A 12,254-nucleotide genomic window follows, 5' to 3' on the forward strand; every position below is an offset into this window, starting at 1 on the left:
ATATACCAGCCTTCCCTAGTGATGTGTGGATCACATGTGACATCAGCTGCAGACTAAACAGCCTTATATGGGCATGTTTAGATACTTGTGATCACCCAACGATGGCATTGTGCATAACACCTAGCAACAGGCTCAGCCTCACCTCCTCACTTCTTGCCCTTTCCTTGCTCAGAGACCTCTCTTAATCACTTCTCTGCTGGAAGCCCTTGTAAAGAATATTTTGGGCTCAGTTAAACACTGTCTGAAAGGATTCTCAGGACTTTTGTGAATATGGCCGCAGGGCTAGGTGGAAAATATCAGCGGGGGAGAGCTGTTTCATAACATCAAATCTGAGGCCAGAGGGATGTGAAGAGATTCTTTTTACCTGGTCTCTACAAATGCATTGATCTTTTAACTGTCATGCCACCCATTTCCAATTTTAGCCTGCTTCTTATTTCATTATAAAGTTGACTGTTATTCTTTCTGTGTCTTGTCAGGTTTCACCACACACACTCACTCTGTGTCAGTCTTTCAGTGCCACACACACTTCCTTTAGATACCCAGGAAGCTTTAATCTGAGAGCAGCATGACAAGGGGAGAGATCGATGAAAAATGGCTTATTATCTATAGCAGTAGATCTGACCTTTCACATGCTTGCAGACATGCACATACATAAACTAATAAATGATGTGAGTGACATTATAAACATGTATCTCTGATGGCCTATAATACAACTTTATGAGAGTGATGGGTCCCAATAGGAAGTAACACGTAATTTCAGCAAGAAAACAACCCACACACACAAACATGCACATACTGTACACACATAATAACTCCTCAATGTTCCTTAAGGTTATGATGGGTGATGTACTGTACTGGTAATTAAAACTGCCATCTACAGTAGAAGTACCACCACAAGTACCCCTATAAGCAAGAAATTGAACACCACAACATCATTTTATACTTTGGTAAAAATGAACCACACTTTTCTATCTTCATTTAAGATCTAACTTAACAAGCATACATTCAGACATGTATACTATGAATTAACCTTATAAGTGTTTGTCTGATTGTCTGAATTGATTTAAATACAGACATGTAGGTAGTATTCAGGCATCAACAGCATGCATCCAAGGACAAAGGGGAACTGGCAAATCATGATTAAACATGGTGGAGTTAAAAGTGGATCTGAAAAAGTAGCCAGCAAGGCCACAAGGCCTTGTCCAAGGCCAAGATCCAGTGGGGATAGGCCATTGCTTGGGATGCACCATCTAGTCTGATGAAATGTAATCTATGATCATTAAACAAAATGTTAGTGTTCCCTAAACAAATTGTATCTTTATGTTAGACTTAAAAACATAACAGCAATGGTTTTCCACTACATAGTAGTCCTGACATGATTTCTTAATGAAAGCTCTAAAACAGTCAACAGTTATCATTTTCAGTCAATACATTGTAGGCCCATCACACTCTTCAACATAAGACCCTTTTCCACCTGAATGGCCTTGAGCTCTAAATTACCCTCTTAGAGAACTGACCACTGACAAGTCCTGTCTTTGGAGAGTTTTCTCCACCCATCGATCCTTTTAAATGTTTGTACAGCTGATATTCTGGTGCCATAAGCATAGATGTCTTCAGACAGTTAGAAAAAGATTAAGTGATCAGTGTATCTGGGATTTGAAGGAAAAATATGAGGCTGTGGTTGATTAAATGAGCAGAGAATGAGTGGGAGAGGGGAGGACTTTAACTGAGGGGTTCAGAGAGATGTAGGATGCAAAGATGCTTAACAAGTTTTGAGGGTCAAGGACTATGCATCCATAGTCACTCGTTACAGGATCTGAAAGGCCAGACTCATGAATTCTTCTAAAAACATTCTTTGAATACAGGCTTTAGATCAGCATTTCTCCCAGACTTGTTTCCTGGCAGAGTGGAATGGCCTCTGAAGCAGCACTGCAGACACTCCACTGAAACCAATACTAATGAAATTCTCTGATACTGCATCTGTACCACATAACTCTAACCAGCCCACTGAAACCAGTACAAATGAAATTCTATGAATCAACATTTAAACTGTATGGCACTAACGCTGCCCACTGAAACCGATACTAATGAAATCCTCTGAAACAGCATTTTGACCAATAAAACTTTCTATTGAGGGATGTCAGTTCTTTTGGACAGCATGGCTCTCCCTGTCTGTTCAGCTGGAGACACTGCAGTGGACTCCTGTTTCCTATTTCTTTTAATTTAAGGATAATTTAAGTAAATAGTGTAATCAACCAAACTGTGCATGCTTTCCAAGCAGCACAAAAGCAATAAGAAAGGCAAAAAGATCAAGAACTTTCAAAATAATTGGACATTCCTTCCTAATGTGAGGAGACTATGTATTTTAACTGTTTCTAACAGCGGCCATTGTAGAAAGCGACAACTACAACTCAAGTGAAGCACACCAAATTTCCCTTCAGTTTCCAAGATTTTCTTGAGTCTGTTGCTTTAAAGACATAATTTTAGGTCAATAGACTGGAGGGAAATGACAAGGATACCATTAGTGTAGGGATTTTCCATTTTGGCCATGACAAAGAAGTCAAAGAATGCCATTACCATTTTAAATGCACAAGTTGTGCTAAATTGAGTCTGAGATAGACCCATCTCCAAAGTCAGGTCAAACCGTGCCCAACCCACATTCAAGAGAGTTACAGGTGACATCAGATGTACTTTGTGATCTCTATTTCACCATCCCATCTGTTTTAATATGTTTTGGTGAGGAAGCTTGTTATTATTTCAAAGGTTTCATACTATTACTTATTTTAAAGTAGCTTGAGACTTTACATTTTTAAATTTTCATAAAAAAAAACAGTTCAGTCTACAGTTGAATTTGTCTCTTCCTGATGAACAAAATAGGTGAGCAAGTGAGAGAAAAATTGGGTCCTTGTCCTTCATAAAATACAAGGTTATCAATTATTATCTATTATCTGTTCTCTGTTCATTTGTATTTTTAATATTTGTTGAATTTTATTTATGTCTGATTTTCTTTTTTATCAATAGGTTAGCTGGCTAATTGAAAGATTGCATGAAAAGTTAAAGAGTGATGTAACATTTCAACATTTTAACAATTAATCTGTATTTGTACTGTTCACAGTACTAATCACACTCAGAGCTGTGCTGTCTGAGGCTATATTTCTACATAAAAAGCATGCACAATGCAGCTTTAATATAGATAAGACAGAATGCTGCATCTGACTGGCTGCTGACGGCTGAAAACTGTGTAAATATGTTAAACGCATGCATCTACAGTACCAGTTCCTATCAGTCTAAACAAAAAGACACATAATGTGCAAGAGATCCAAGCAGCATCAAACTCTGACCGTGATTGTCTTGGTCTGACCCACTTCCCAGACTGAAAAGAGCTGGCATCCGCAACCAGCCTGCTGAGCTGCGGGGCAGTTGGCTGCTGGTGAGACGACTCTGTCTGGTAATGTGTTGGCTGAGCCACTGTTAACTTGGGCTGGGATCTGTCTCCATGGCCATCTGGACTGCTGCTCCATCTAGTTCTCCCACTTTGATCTCTTCATCTCCATCTGTCTCGCTGACTTGACCCACTGACTGACTTTGTATGCGTCCCTCTGACTGACTGGCTTTGGATCTCTCTGACTGACTGACTGACTGGGAGGCTGACTGAATTTATGTGTTTCTATCTGTCAATCTGACTAATCAAATAGTTTATCCATCTAAAGTGTTTGATCACCGTGCTCTTGTGCGAGCACTGTCTCCAAAAGGCAAATCAGTTCTGTTGCCACACATGTGCGCCATTCAACTCCTTTATTATTCATATGTGAAACTTTTCTACACACTGTATCATGCCTGCTTTTTATGGGGCTGTATTTGATTAATAAGGTTCGCATTAATATGCAACTTATATAACACATATCATATGAAACCTTGCAGTTGCCACACATTTGTTCCTTAAAATTACAACATGAAAAATGTGTGCAAATTTTAGTAAGAAACTAATCAAAGAGAATAAAAGGAGACAACCTGATTTCAAATGTTTGGACTGCACACTTATAGAGTCCCAAGGTTTGTCAAAATCCACAACTCATCAAGTCTCAAGCACACTTTTTGTGGACTACCAGAGAGCCTACTTTGGGTGCGGATTTAATCATTTTTCAGTTAAAAACATGAATAACTTGCTCATCTCTGATAAAAAAAAAAAGCAGCACACAGCCACTTCCCTAAACTCTGTTGGACTGTACTGTCTCCAATGCAGCAGATGACACAGTCTCAAATAGGGCTATATGTAATTACAATAATAATAATAATAATAATAAAAATAATGACATATAATAACGGTGTTTTGGCCTTTTTGTCAATGCATGTTTCTAACCTACCGACATTGTGTGTCTGGTTCTTTCTGTAACACATTACTGTTCCCAAATTCAGTTCCACATTCCGGTTATTAATCACACAAGTATGTTGTTACTTGCGTCCTTCAATTGTATGAATAGTGGGGGGGTAGAAAAGAGTCAAGCATGTTTGCGCAAAAAACAGCAGAGTGACTTATTTGTTGTCGATAAGGAGGCGTCATTGATGAAGTCATTAAATAATTTGAAATCGGGTTTTGAGATGGAGATCCTGAACCATTTACTTACAATATCCATGGAATGGACACCATCTAGCCCATGATGAGACTCCTCCTCATGAGATATAACTACTTCTTTAGTGATAAACACTTCAAATAAGATGGACGAGGTCGAGTGAGTTTTTGAGAGAGTTTGGCTTGTTAAATATGTCTATATGTTATAATACATCTCAAGCAAGGCAAAAGTGTAGTGAGCAGTGTAACATTACTTTATACAGGGAATAATTAAGCAAACCAATGCATTACTTATTTCTAGAGTAACAAACAATGTGTAATACATGACTTTTTTGAGTAACAACCCCCAACACTTTGACCACTGAGCTACAGGGAATAGAATCATCATAACAACAAAGAGGATCTCTCTTTTCACATCGGTGTCATTAATTCTCCATGGCCTTAATTAACTGTGACAAAACTGTAATTTATATATGTGCTGGATCCCTGGAGGGGTGGAGGAAGGGGAGGGGAAGGAGAGTGATGGTGGCACAGAGAAATGAGAGGCGACAAGAATGCGGAGGGGGTGGGAGTGTTTGTTGGGTGGGCTGGTGGTAAACAGAATGGCAAAAGCATATTTGACCAAGGACTTTTTTTTCCTTTTTTGTCCGTTGGAAGTTCCATAATGAAATAATCAACCTCACTTTGAGTGTGATAAATTTGGCCTAGACCCTGTGATTAATCACTGGCTTTAGAAAACCAAATACAGCAAATTAAATTATAGTGCAGAGAAGTTCACTTCCTCCCTTCCATGCTTTATTGGTTGGCCATAATAAACCATTAAGCAGTAACAAGGAAGCAAAATATGACGCAACATGGAAAATCCATTTAAATTGATGAACAAATTAATAAATGTTAGAGGGAAGTGGGTGTACTTTGTTTCATGTAGCAACACGGCTGTTTAGTTGATTAGCTGTTCCACTGTAATTAACATGGGAATGATAAACAGTAATCCTCATACATTATCCTTATATTCAATTAACAGGCTATTTAAAATCTGGTCAGAGGAAATGCCACTCAGATTAATGAATGCACACACATGTCACTGATCATCAGCGTCATCCAGTTTATGTGTGTTGATAATGTGGATAATCATCTTGTGCATATGAGTGGCATAGCTAATGTACTGTTGATTCAGTCCATAAAATGAGTATGCAAAAATCATCAATTCAGAAGGTCAAACCATGTCACATTTACTTCTTTAATTCTATGTTTAGCCCTTCATCTTGTCTCTGTGACATAATTAAGACCACTGTGACCTTATGGCATCACTTCCTGTTAACTGATCTCTCATCATCCCTCAGGTTTTCAATATGACACATAAGCATGAGAAAAACCTTTAGCCCTTAATCTTAGGCTTTTTATCATAGCAGCAGAAATCCTCTGAAAGCCATTGATTAGATGGTCCACAAGTCATCTTGGTGGTAATTGGAACAAATGTTGTTTAATGCCAGCAAGGACTAATAGTTGGCAGAGTAGAAAGCTCCTCACTCCAGAACGCCACAGAAGTACAATAAGATTCATACGATTGATTTGTGCATTGCTTTAAAGGGCACATTAATATTGTATAGGCGAAACCGGAACATGCCCTGAAAAGATGAACATGACTGTAAACTATAGTAAAGGATAAATGGTAAATGGTAAATGGACCTGTACTTGGTTTATTAGATGCCCCACTCTGTTTCTAGATCTTCCGACACTAAAAAGCCGCTTCTTTTAACCCCTACGTGACGACATTCACACTTTCACACCACTCAGTGATGGCAAAGTCTATCGAACAGAAACTAACTCATTCATACACATTCACACACTACTATATAGTGATACTGATGAGGTATATGTTTTTCAAATTAGTTATTTACTTAATGCAATGAATTTCCAATAAGAAACATATTTTTTAGTAAATCAAGAGCAGAGGTGCACTAACCTTGCTAGGAAACTGGACTTGTGAGATCACAAGGCTAACAGCATCTACACTAACATAGGGGTTAGTGTAGATGCTGTTAGTATCAGTTAGAACTGGATAGTATATCCTCATTGAAAGAAGAGCTAAGAACGACACTGAGAGCTTTTCTCAATGGGAAACCTGACTCTGACTCTTACTATGTTATTATTTTTCCAACGACAACTTCCCAGATGGTTCTGTGTAACAGAAAGGTGGTGGAACAAACATGTAAACAAATAGTTTCCTATTTACACATCTAGCAGGCAGACCGACATTGATGTTCATTTGGAGTTGTGTTTCTGACCTAAAGAAAGTCCAATATTCATTCTCCTTTTTTCTCCATCAACTTCACTATGTTCACCAGCTAGTTGTCAACTTTGTCTCCCTGCTGTTTGGTGCTGGGTAGGTAGTGTATAGTGGGTTTATCAGAGCTCTTTTTTTCCTGTAAAGAGCTGCCTGCTGTGAACTAAAAGGTGCTAAAATGCTTCATAGAGCAGACCGAAAGTGCAGAATTGGATGATAATTTAATCCATTGCTAATCAAAGGTATTGTTTCATGCAACCTATTATTATTATTATTAGTTTAAGTACTTATTATGCAGATTGGCCTCTCAAAGTGTTATATATACAGAATTACTGTATGGTATAAAATTAGATTTCTACTACTGATGCATGATGCAATGTGTAAGCATGCATTTTAAATGTTGTATTGGGTGTAGGCATTTGATTCCATACATCTGTGTAGCTAAAGCTATAACAATGCATGTCTTTAATATTATGTTTATTGTTATTCTGCAAAGTAACCAAAGCTACCAAATAACTGCAGGGTAGTAGAAACTATTTCAATCTAAATTACTGGCGTAAAATATAAATGCTCAAGTAAAGTGCAAGCACTTACCTTTCACCACTAGCTATTGTTATTTGAAACACTCAAAATCCTCATTAGGCTAATTTTGTCAGTTTGTCACAGTGTTCTAATGATGAGTAGGCCCAAGTGTTATAAAATCTGGCCTCAAACACATTCAAACCTCTGGACCTTGCCTTTATAAAAGAGTGACATTTTTGTAAATGTTGGATAGAGAATCAAATTAGGATTATAACACAGACATGTGTATTACATATAAATATATGTAATATATGTATAATATACAGTATATATATAGGTTTCAAAACCTATACATGCTTTTAAACTTTAACACCGTTTTACACTTCACAATATGTTATACAAGACAGTAGTAGTTGTAGTTCAACAAGGCCATACATTCAGAAAGACAGGGTTCTCATTGTCTAAGTTTCCAAAAGGAAAGGAGCAGCTCATTTCAAGGCAGGGTTGAAACCTTGGACCACAGTATTGTTTCTCTTCACCCACTGTGAAATCTGGACCCTCCAGAGATCCTGCTGGCTATTGAGCTATTGATCACATGGATCATGACCCCAACTTCACCACCATGGCTTTAAAGCAGCTGTGTGTGTGTACACGTAGAACAAATCAAAGTGGGTCTGGACATTGCTTAGCCCACATTCAACGCTCCCTTGCTCAACAGAATGGCGAGCAGAGAGCAGGCAGATTGACAAGGGAGAAAAAAAGTCACTGTGATGCAAACATAATTACATCTGACCGGGCACAATAGATACCCTATGAAGCTTAAACAAACATATTGTTTTTTACCTATTGATGTTCTTGTATTCTTCTTTTATTATATTGTACAGTGTCTTTGAGTATTCAGAAAAGCGCTCTTTTAAATAAAATGGTATTATTATTATAAATCAACATAAAATGCTCTGAACTTGCAAAATAATATTATAATTTATCTCCATTTTAAATATATGAGACATGAGATTGATAAATGCAGCTTACTGAATCCCATTCAACCACAGTAAGGTTTACTTGTAGCTGACTGTACACAAGTACTTTCTACTACAAGATAAATCATAGCAGCCCAACCAGAATGTTGTACAGTGCATTATTGTGAACACGATGTACAGAGGTCGATGACAGGCATTCCATATTTATGTATTTCCCTCTAAGACAGTATGTAGCAAAACAAGGTGACATAATAAAATGATGGCTGTTACATAATGCTAGGGGGTTCACACAGGGTTAAATGAAGGTCACTAATTGTACAAGTATCGGACCATGCTCTGTTTTCTGAAGGCATAAATAAGGCATAAACAAACAAGCCAGCGGATGTTTAATGTGGCTACACTGGGACTTTTCCTGTGATAAATGGGCTTTGAATAATGCATGCAGGTACAGCAGAGGGGCTACAACCTTCAGGTTTGCCATCTGCTGTCCCACACTAGATACTGAACAGCAAACGCAGGAGGAGAATTCACTGTCACCTCCGTCAGATAGTGAAGGTACGTGAACTAACTGTTTATCCTACACAAAAGATGGATCAAAGAACTTGTTATACACAATCATTATGTAATTGTGTATGAAGTGGAGGTACCATGTTGAGACTGGATCTAAGGGTATGCTCATACAAAGACATAGCAATCCATGGACTTGCACATTTACTCCTTTAGTTTGATTCATATGGCCAGGTAAGCACTAAGCAATTTGAACTCAGATGGGGCTAAGTAACTGCCCCGAGATGCCAGAAACATTTAAGTGGGATAAATCCACTGTTGGTTCTGGTCTGATTAGTGGAACTGTTGGAGATTAAATGAAACCTGATTATTCCACTTTAAAATCAAATAGCTTAGAAAAGCTGAACACTAGCTTAAGGACATAATCAGAGTAAAATTAAATGTCGCACAATATGATTACTTCCTGTTGTGATAACTGAACTGAATATAGTAAAAAATTTAATGACACAACAGAATTATCACACTATTGCAGTGTGTATGACTTGATTTTTCTGTAATTTGTAATACAATTGTATCCATTCAAATGTGCTTTAAATTAATTAAAGAAGTAATACATCCATGTGATTGATATATTGTTTGCCTTTTAATTACTGGAACAAATGACTATTACCACCATTTAGTTTTCAGTGTAGTGTGAGATTATGCTGTGATTGCTCTCATGCTGTAAAGATATGTTGTGAATTTCTGCCCAGTCATGATTAAAATGATTAAGACTCCATTATAGAGTTTTGCTGGGCTCAGGATGCACTGTAGTCCAGGGGGCACCTTTAAGGGTATATTTTATATTTGTCAAATGCTGTGAAAATACCTAAACCACTAATTAATAATCCTACTAACAAGTATCATCTGGGTATCCAAAGCCTGCTATAATTACTATCTCAACATCTATTAAAAACACATTAATGAGCCACACCAAACCTCGGCTCTGTAGTTTACTTTGACTCAATCTCACATACACTGTCCTCCTGCTGTAAATAGCGTATCAAGTCCTCGACTCGACTAGGTTGTTTTTTTTAGAAATTGAAGTATAGCCTAGTTGCCTAAACTGATTTATGGCTTGAGTATAAATGAAAGCTTAAATGGAAATTTTCTGTTTTATGTAGATGTCTAATCAGCATTGATGGTTAATCTAGTCTATTGAATTAACTTGGTTTGTGCTAAATTGACAAAAAAGCTGAGTTCTCCAGCTTGTGGCCTACATGTACCAGGATGCATTGCACCTAAACTGCCTCTTGGAAGTTTAGGTTCTGGATGGTCCCCACTGGCTATACTCTGTTGCACGGCTAACGCGGCTGCAACCTTGGCCTCTCTATGCTGCATTTATTCATGTGTATATACTGGCTAAAACACTGTCAAATATATCCTCGTCCATACGGTAGCATCCACTGGAATCGTATTTTGGGATGACATTTTCACTGATGGAAACATATCTAGTTTTGAGAAGCAAAGAGAACAAGTATGTTTTTGAGTGGCAGCCCCCTGACTAACAAGAGGCAGAGACTAGAAACCCAAGCTAAAACAGCCTGTAGTTCTTCTGTAGTTGGCTTTACTCAATACCTATCACGTAAGAATACTGCAGATTCAAAGCAAGATGACTGTTGTGGCAAAGCCTAAGTCTCTAACTGACCACCACCAAGGATTCATTCCTTTTTTTTCACCATGCCATTTATTATAAATTAACACAATATATAACAGCTACATATCTTGCCAGCAGCCTGGACTGTGGACAGTGAATCATCTGCTCTCAAACCTGACATTTTCTAATCCTGTGGATGCACAAGGAAATTGAAGGACCCATTTTGGATTTGCACAGGTTCAATATGGATCACGCACTGGCTGCTGTTCTTGTTAGGACTAAGCCAACGGCCAAAACATATTTCTCAGAGCCTTCTGTATTTGCAAGATGAACCTGTGGGGGTCCCTAACCTAACACCTTGACATGGCATTGATGGGGAGGGAATGTTATATCTACCTGCGCATGAAACAGGACCTTGGATTTGCTTTTTAGAGGCAATCTGTTTTCCACAAAAAGGGGTCAAGCTAGGCAGAGAGATAAATAAATTGCTTTGCTACTGCTAGGCTGTATACTCTGCCTTGTTCGAACCAGGTCATAGAATGCATATACCTCTCCACATACATGGTGCAAAAGAAGAGAAAGAAAAGCCATAGAGGACTTGAGAAAGCTATTGAAAGCAGAGGAGAGGAGAGCCTATAATCAAAGAAGGAAAGGTGAGGAGAGAAGTGGGGGGAGATGAAAGAAAAAGAAGAAAAGAAGAGAAGATCAGAGTAGAGGACAGGGGAGGATAAAGCCTATAACAGGACTATAAAAGCATGCTAAATTCTGGAGAGCGATTCTGATCTAAGGATAGTGGGATGGAACAGCAGAGTGTGATAAGAACAGCTTGCAAGTGGAGTTTTCACGCCTATATGCTTGCAGCTGCCTCTACTCAACTGCATAGAAAAATACCCTTTCTTTGAAAAAACAGTAAAAGGAAAACTGGATGATGCTGGAGTTTCTTTGCTCTTTGAGATATTTTGTTGCTCTCACAGTGTTTTCCTATTTCACTTTTTGGATCTGTTTGCACCACTTTGTATTACTCATCGGCGTGTGAACATCTAATTCAGTACTTTCATAAATGCCATTAGTGCATAACCCTTTTTAATAGATTTATAAATGAATGGGGGTGTGGTTAGAGGCTAGGAGAGATGGCTGCAGCTGATTCCATTTGCCTTTTGCAAAGAACAGCAGTTGCCAACTGAATAAGGATTAGGTAGAAATGATGGGATTTTGATGCTGAAAGGCCCAGCCAGAGAAGCAGCGCAGCGTGAGACCATGAAGCATAGCGGGAGAGGAGACGCAGGCCGGGTTTCAGTGCCTCGAACAGACAATGTCACATCTCCCACACAAAATAGCAGCATTGATTATTGCAGAATATGGAGCCAGGAACCCTGGCTTTCTCCTATACGGTGCTGAAATGAGGCATGCTGTCTAGTAATATCTGGTTAATGTCAACAAATTGACAGTCCCAAGTCTTTACGCTTTTTTGTGGAGCCTCTGTCATTTAATTTTTTCCCCCCTTGCTATTCTCTAGCTGTAACTTTATGTCGTATGAAAAAGAAGCTTTATACGTTTTTTTAAATATTGAAATACTGGGTAACAAATATCGTATGCAGTCATTTCAGCAATGATCAAAAAAGGTGAGTGGAACAAAATAAATAAAAAGCACTAATAAGAAAACCATGAACATAGCATTTCAAGCCCATAGACTTGTATATGTTGTATGTGGGGTTTGTTATTGGTTCTTTTTAAAGTGTAACATTTAGGAGG

The sequence above is a fragment of the Morone saxatilis genome, unplaced genomic scaffold (genome assembly GCF_004916995.1).
Source record: "Morone saxatilis isolate NCDOM2014 unplaced genomic scaffold, NCSU_SB_2.0 Contig12, whole genome shotgun sequence".
In the NCBI taxonomy this organism is placed as follows: Eukaryota; Metazoa; Chordata; class Actinopteri; family Moronidae; genus Morone; species Morone saxatilis.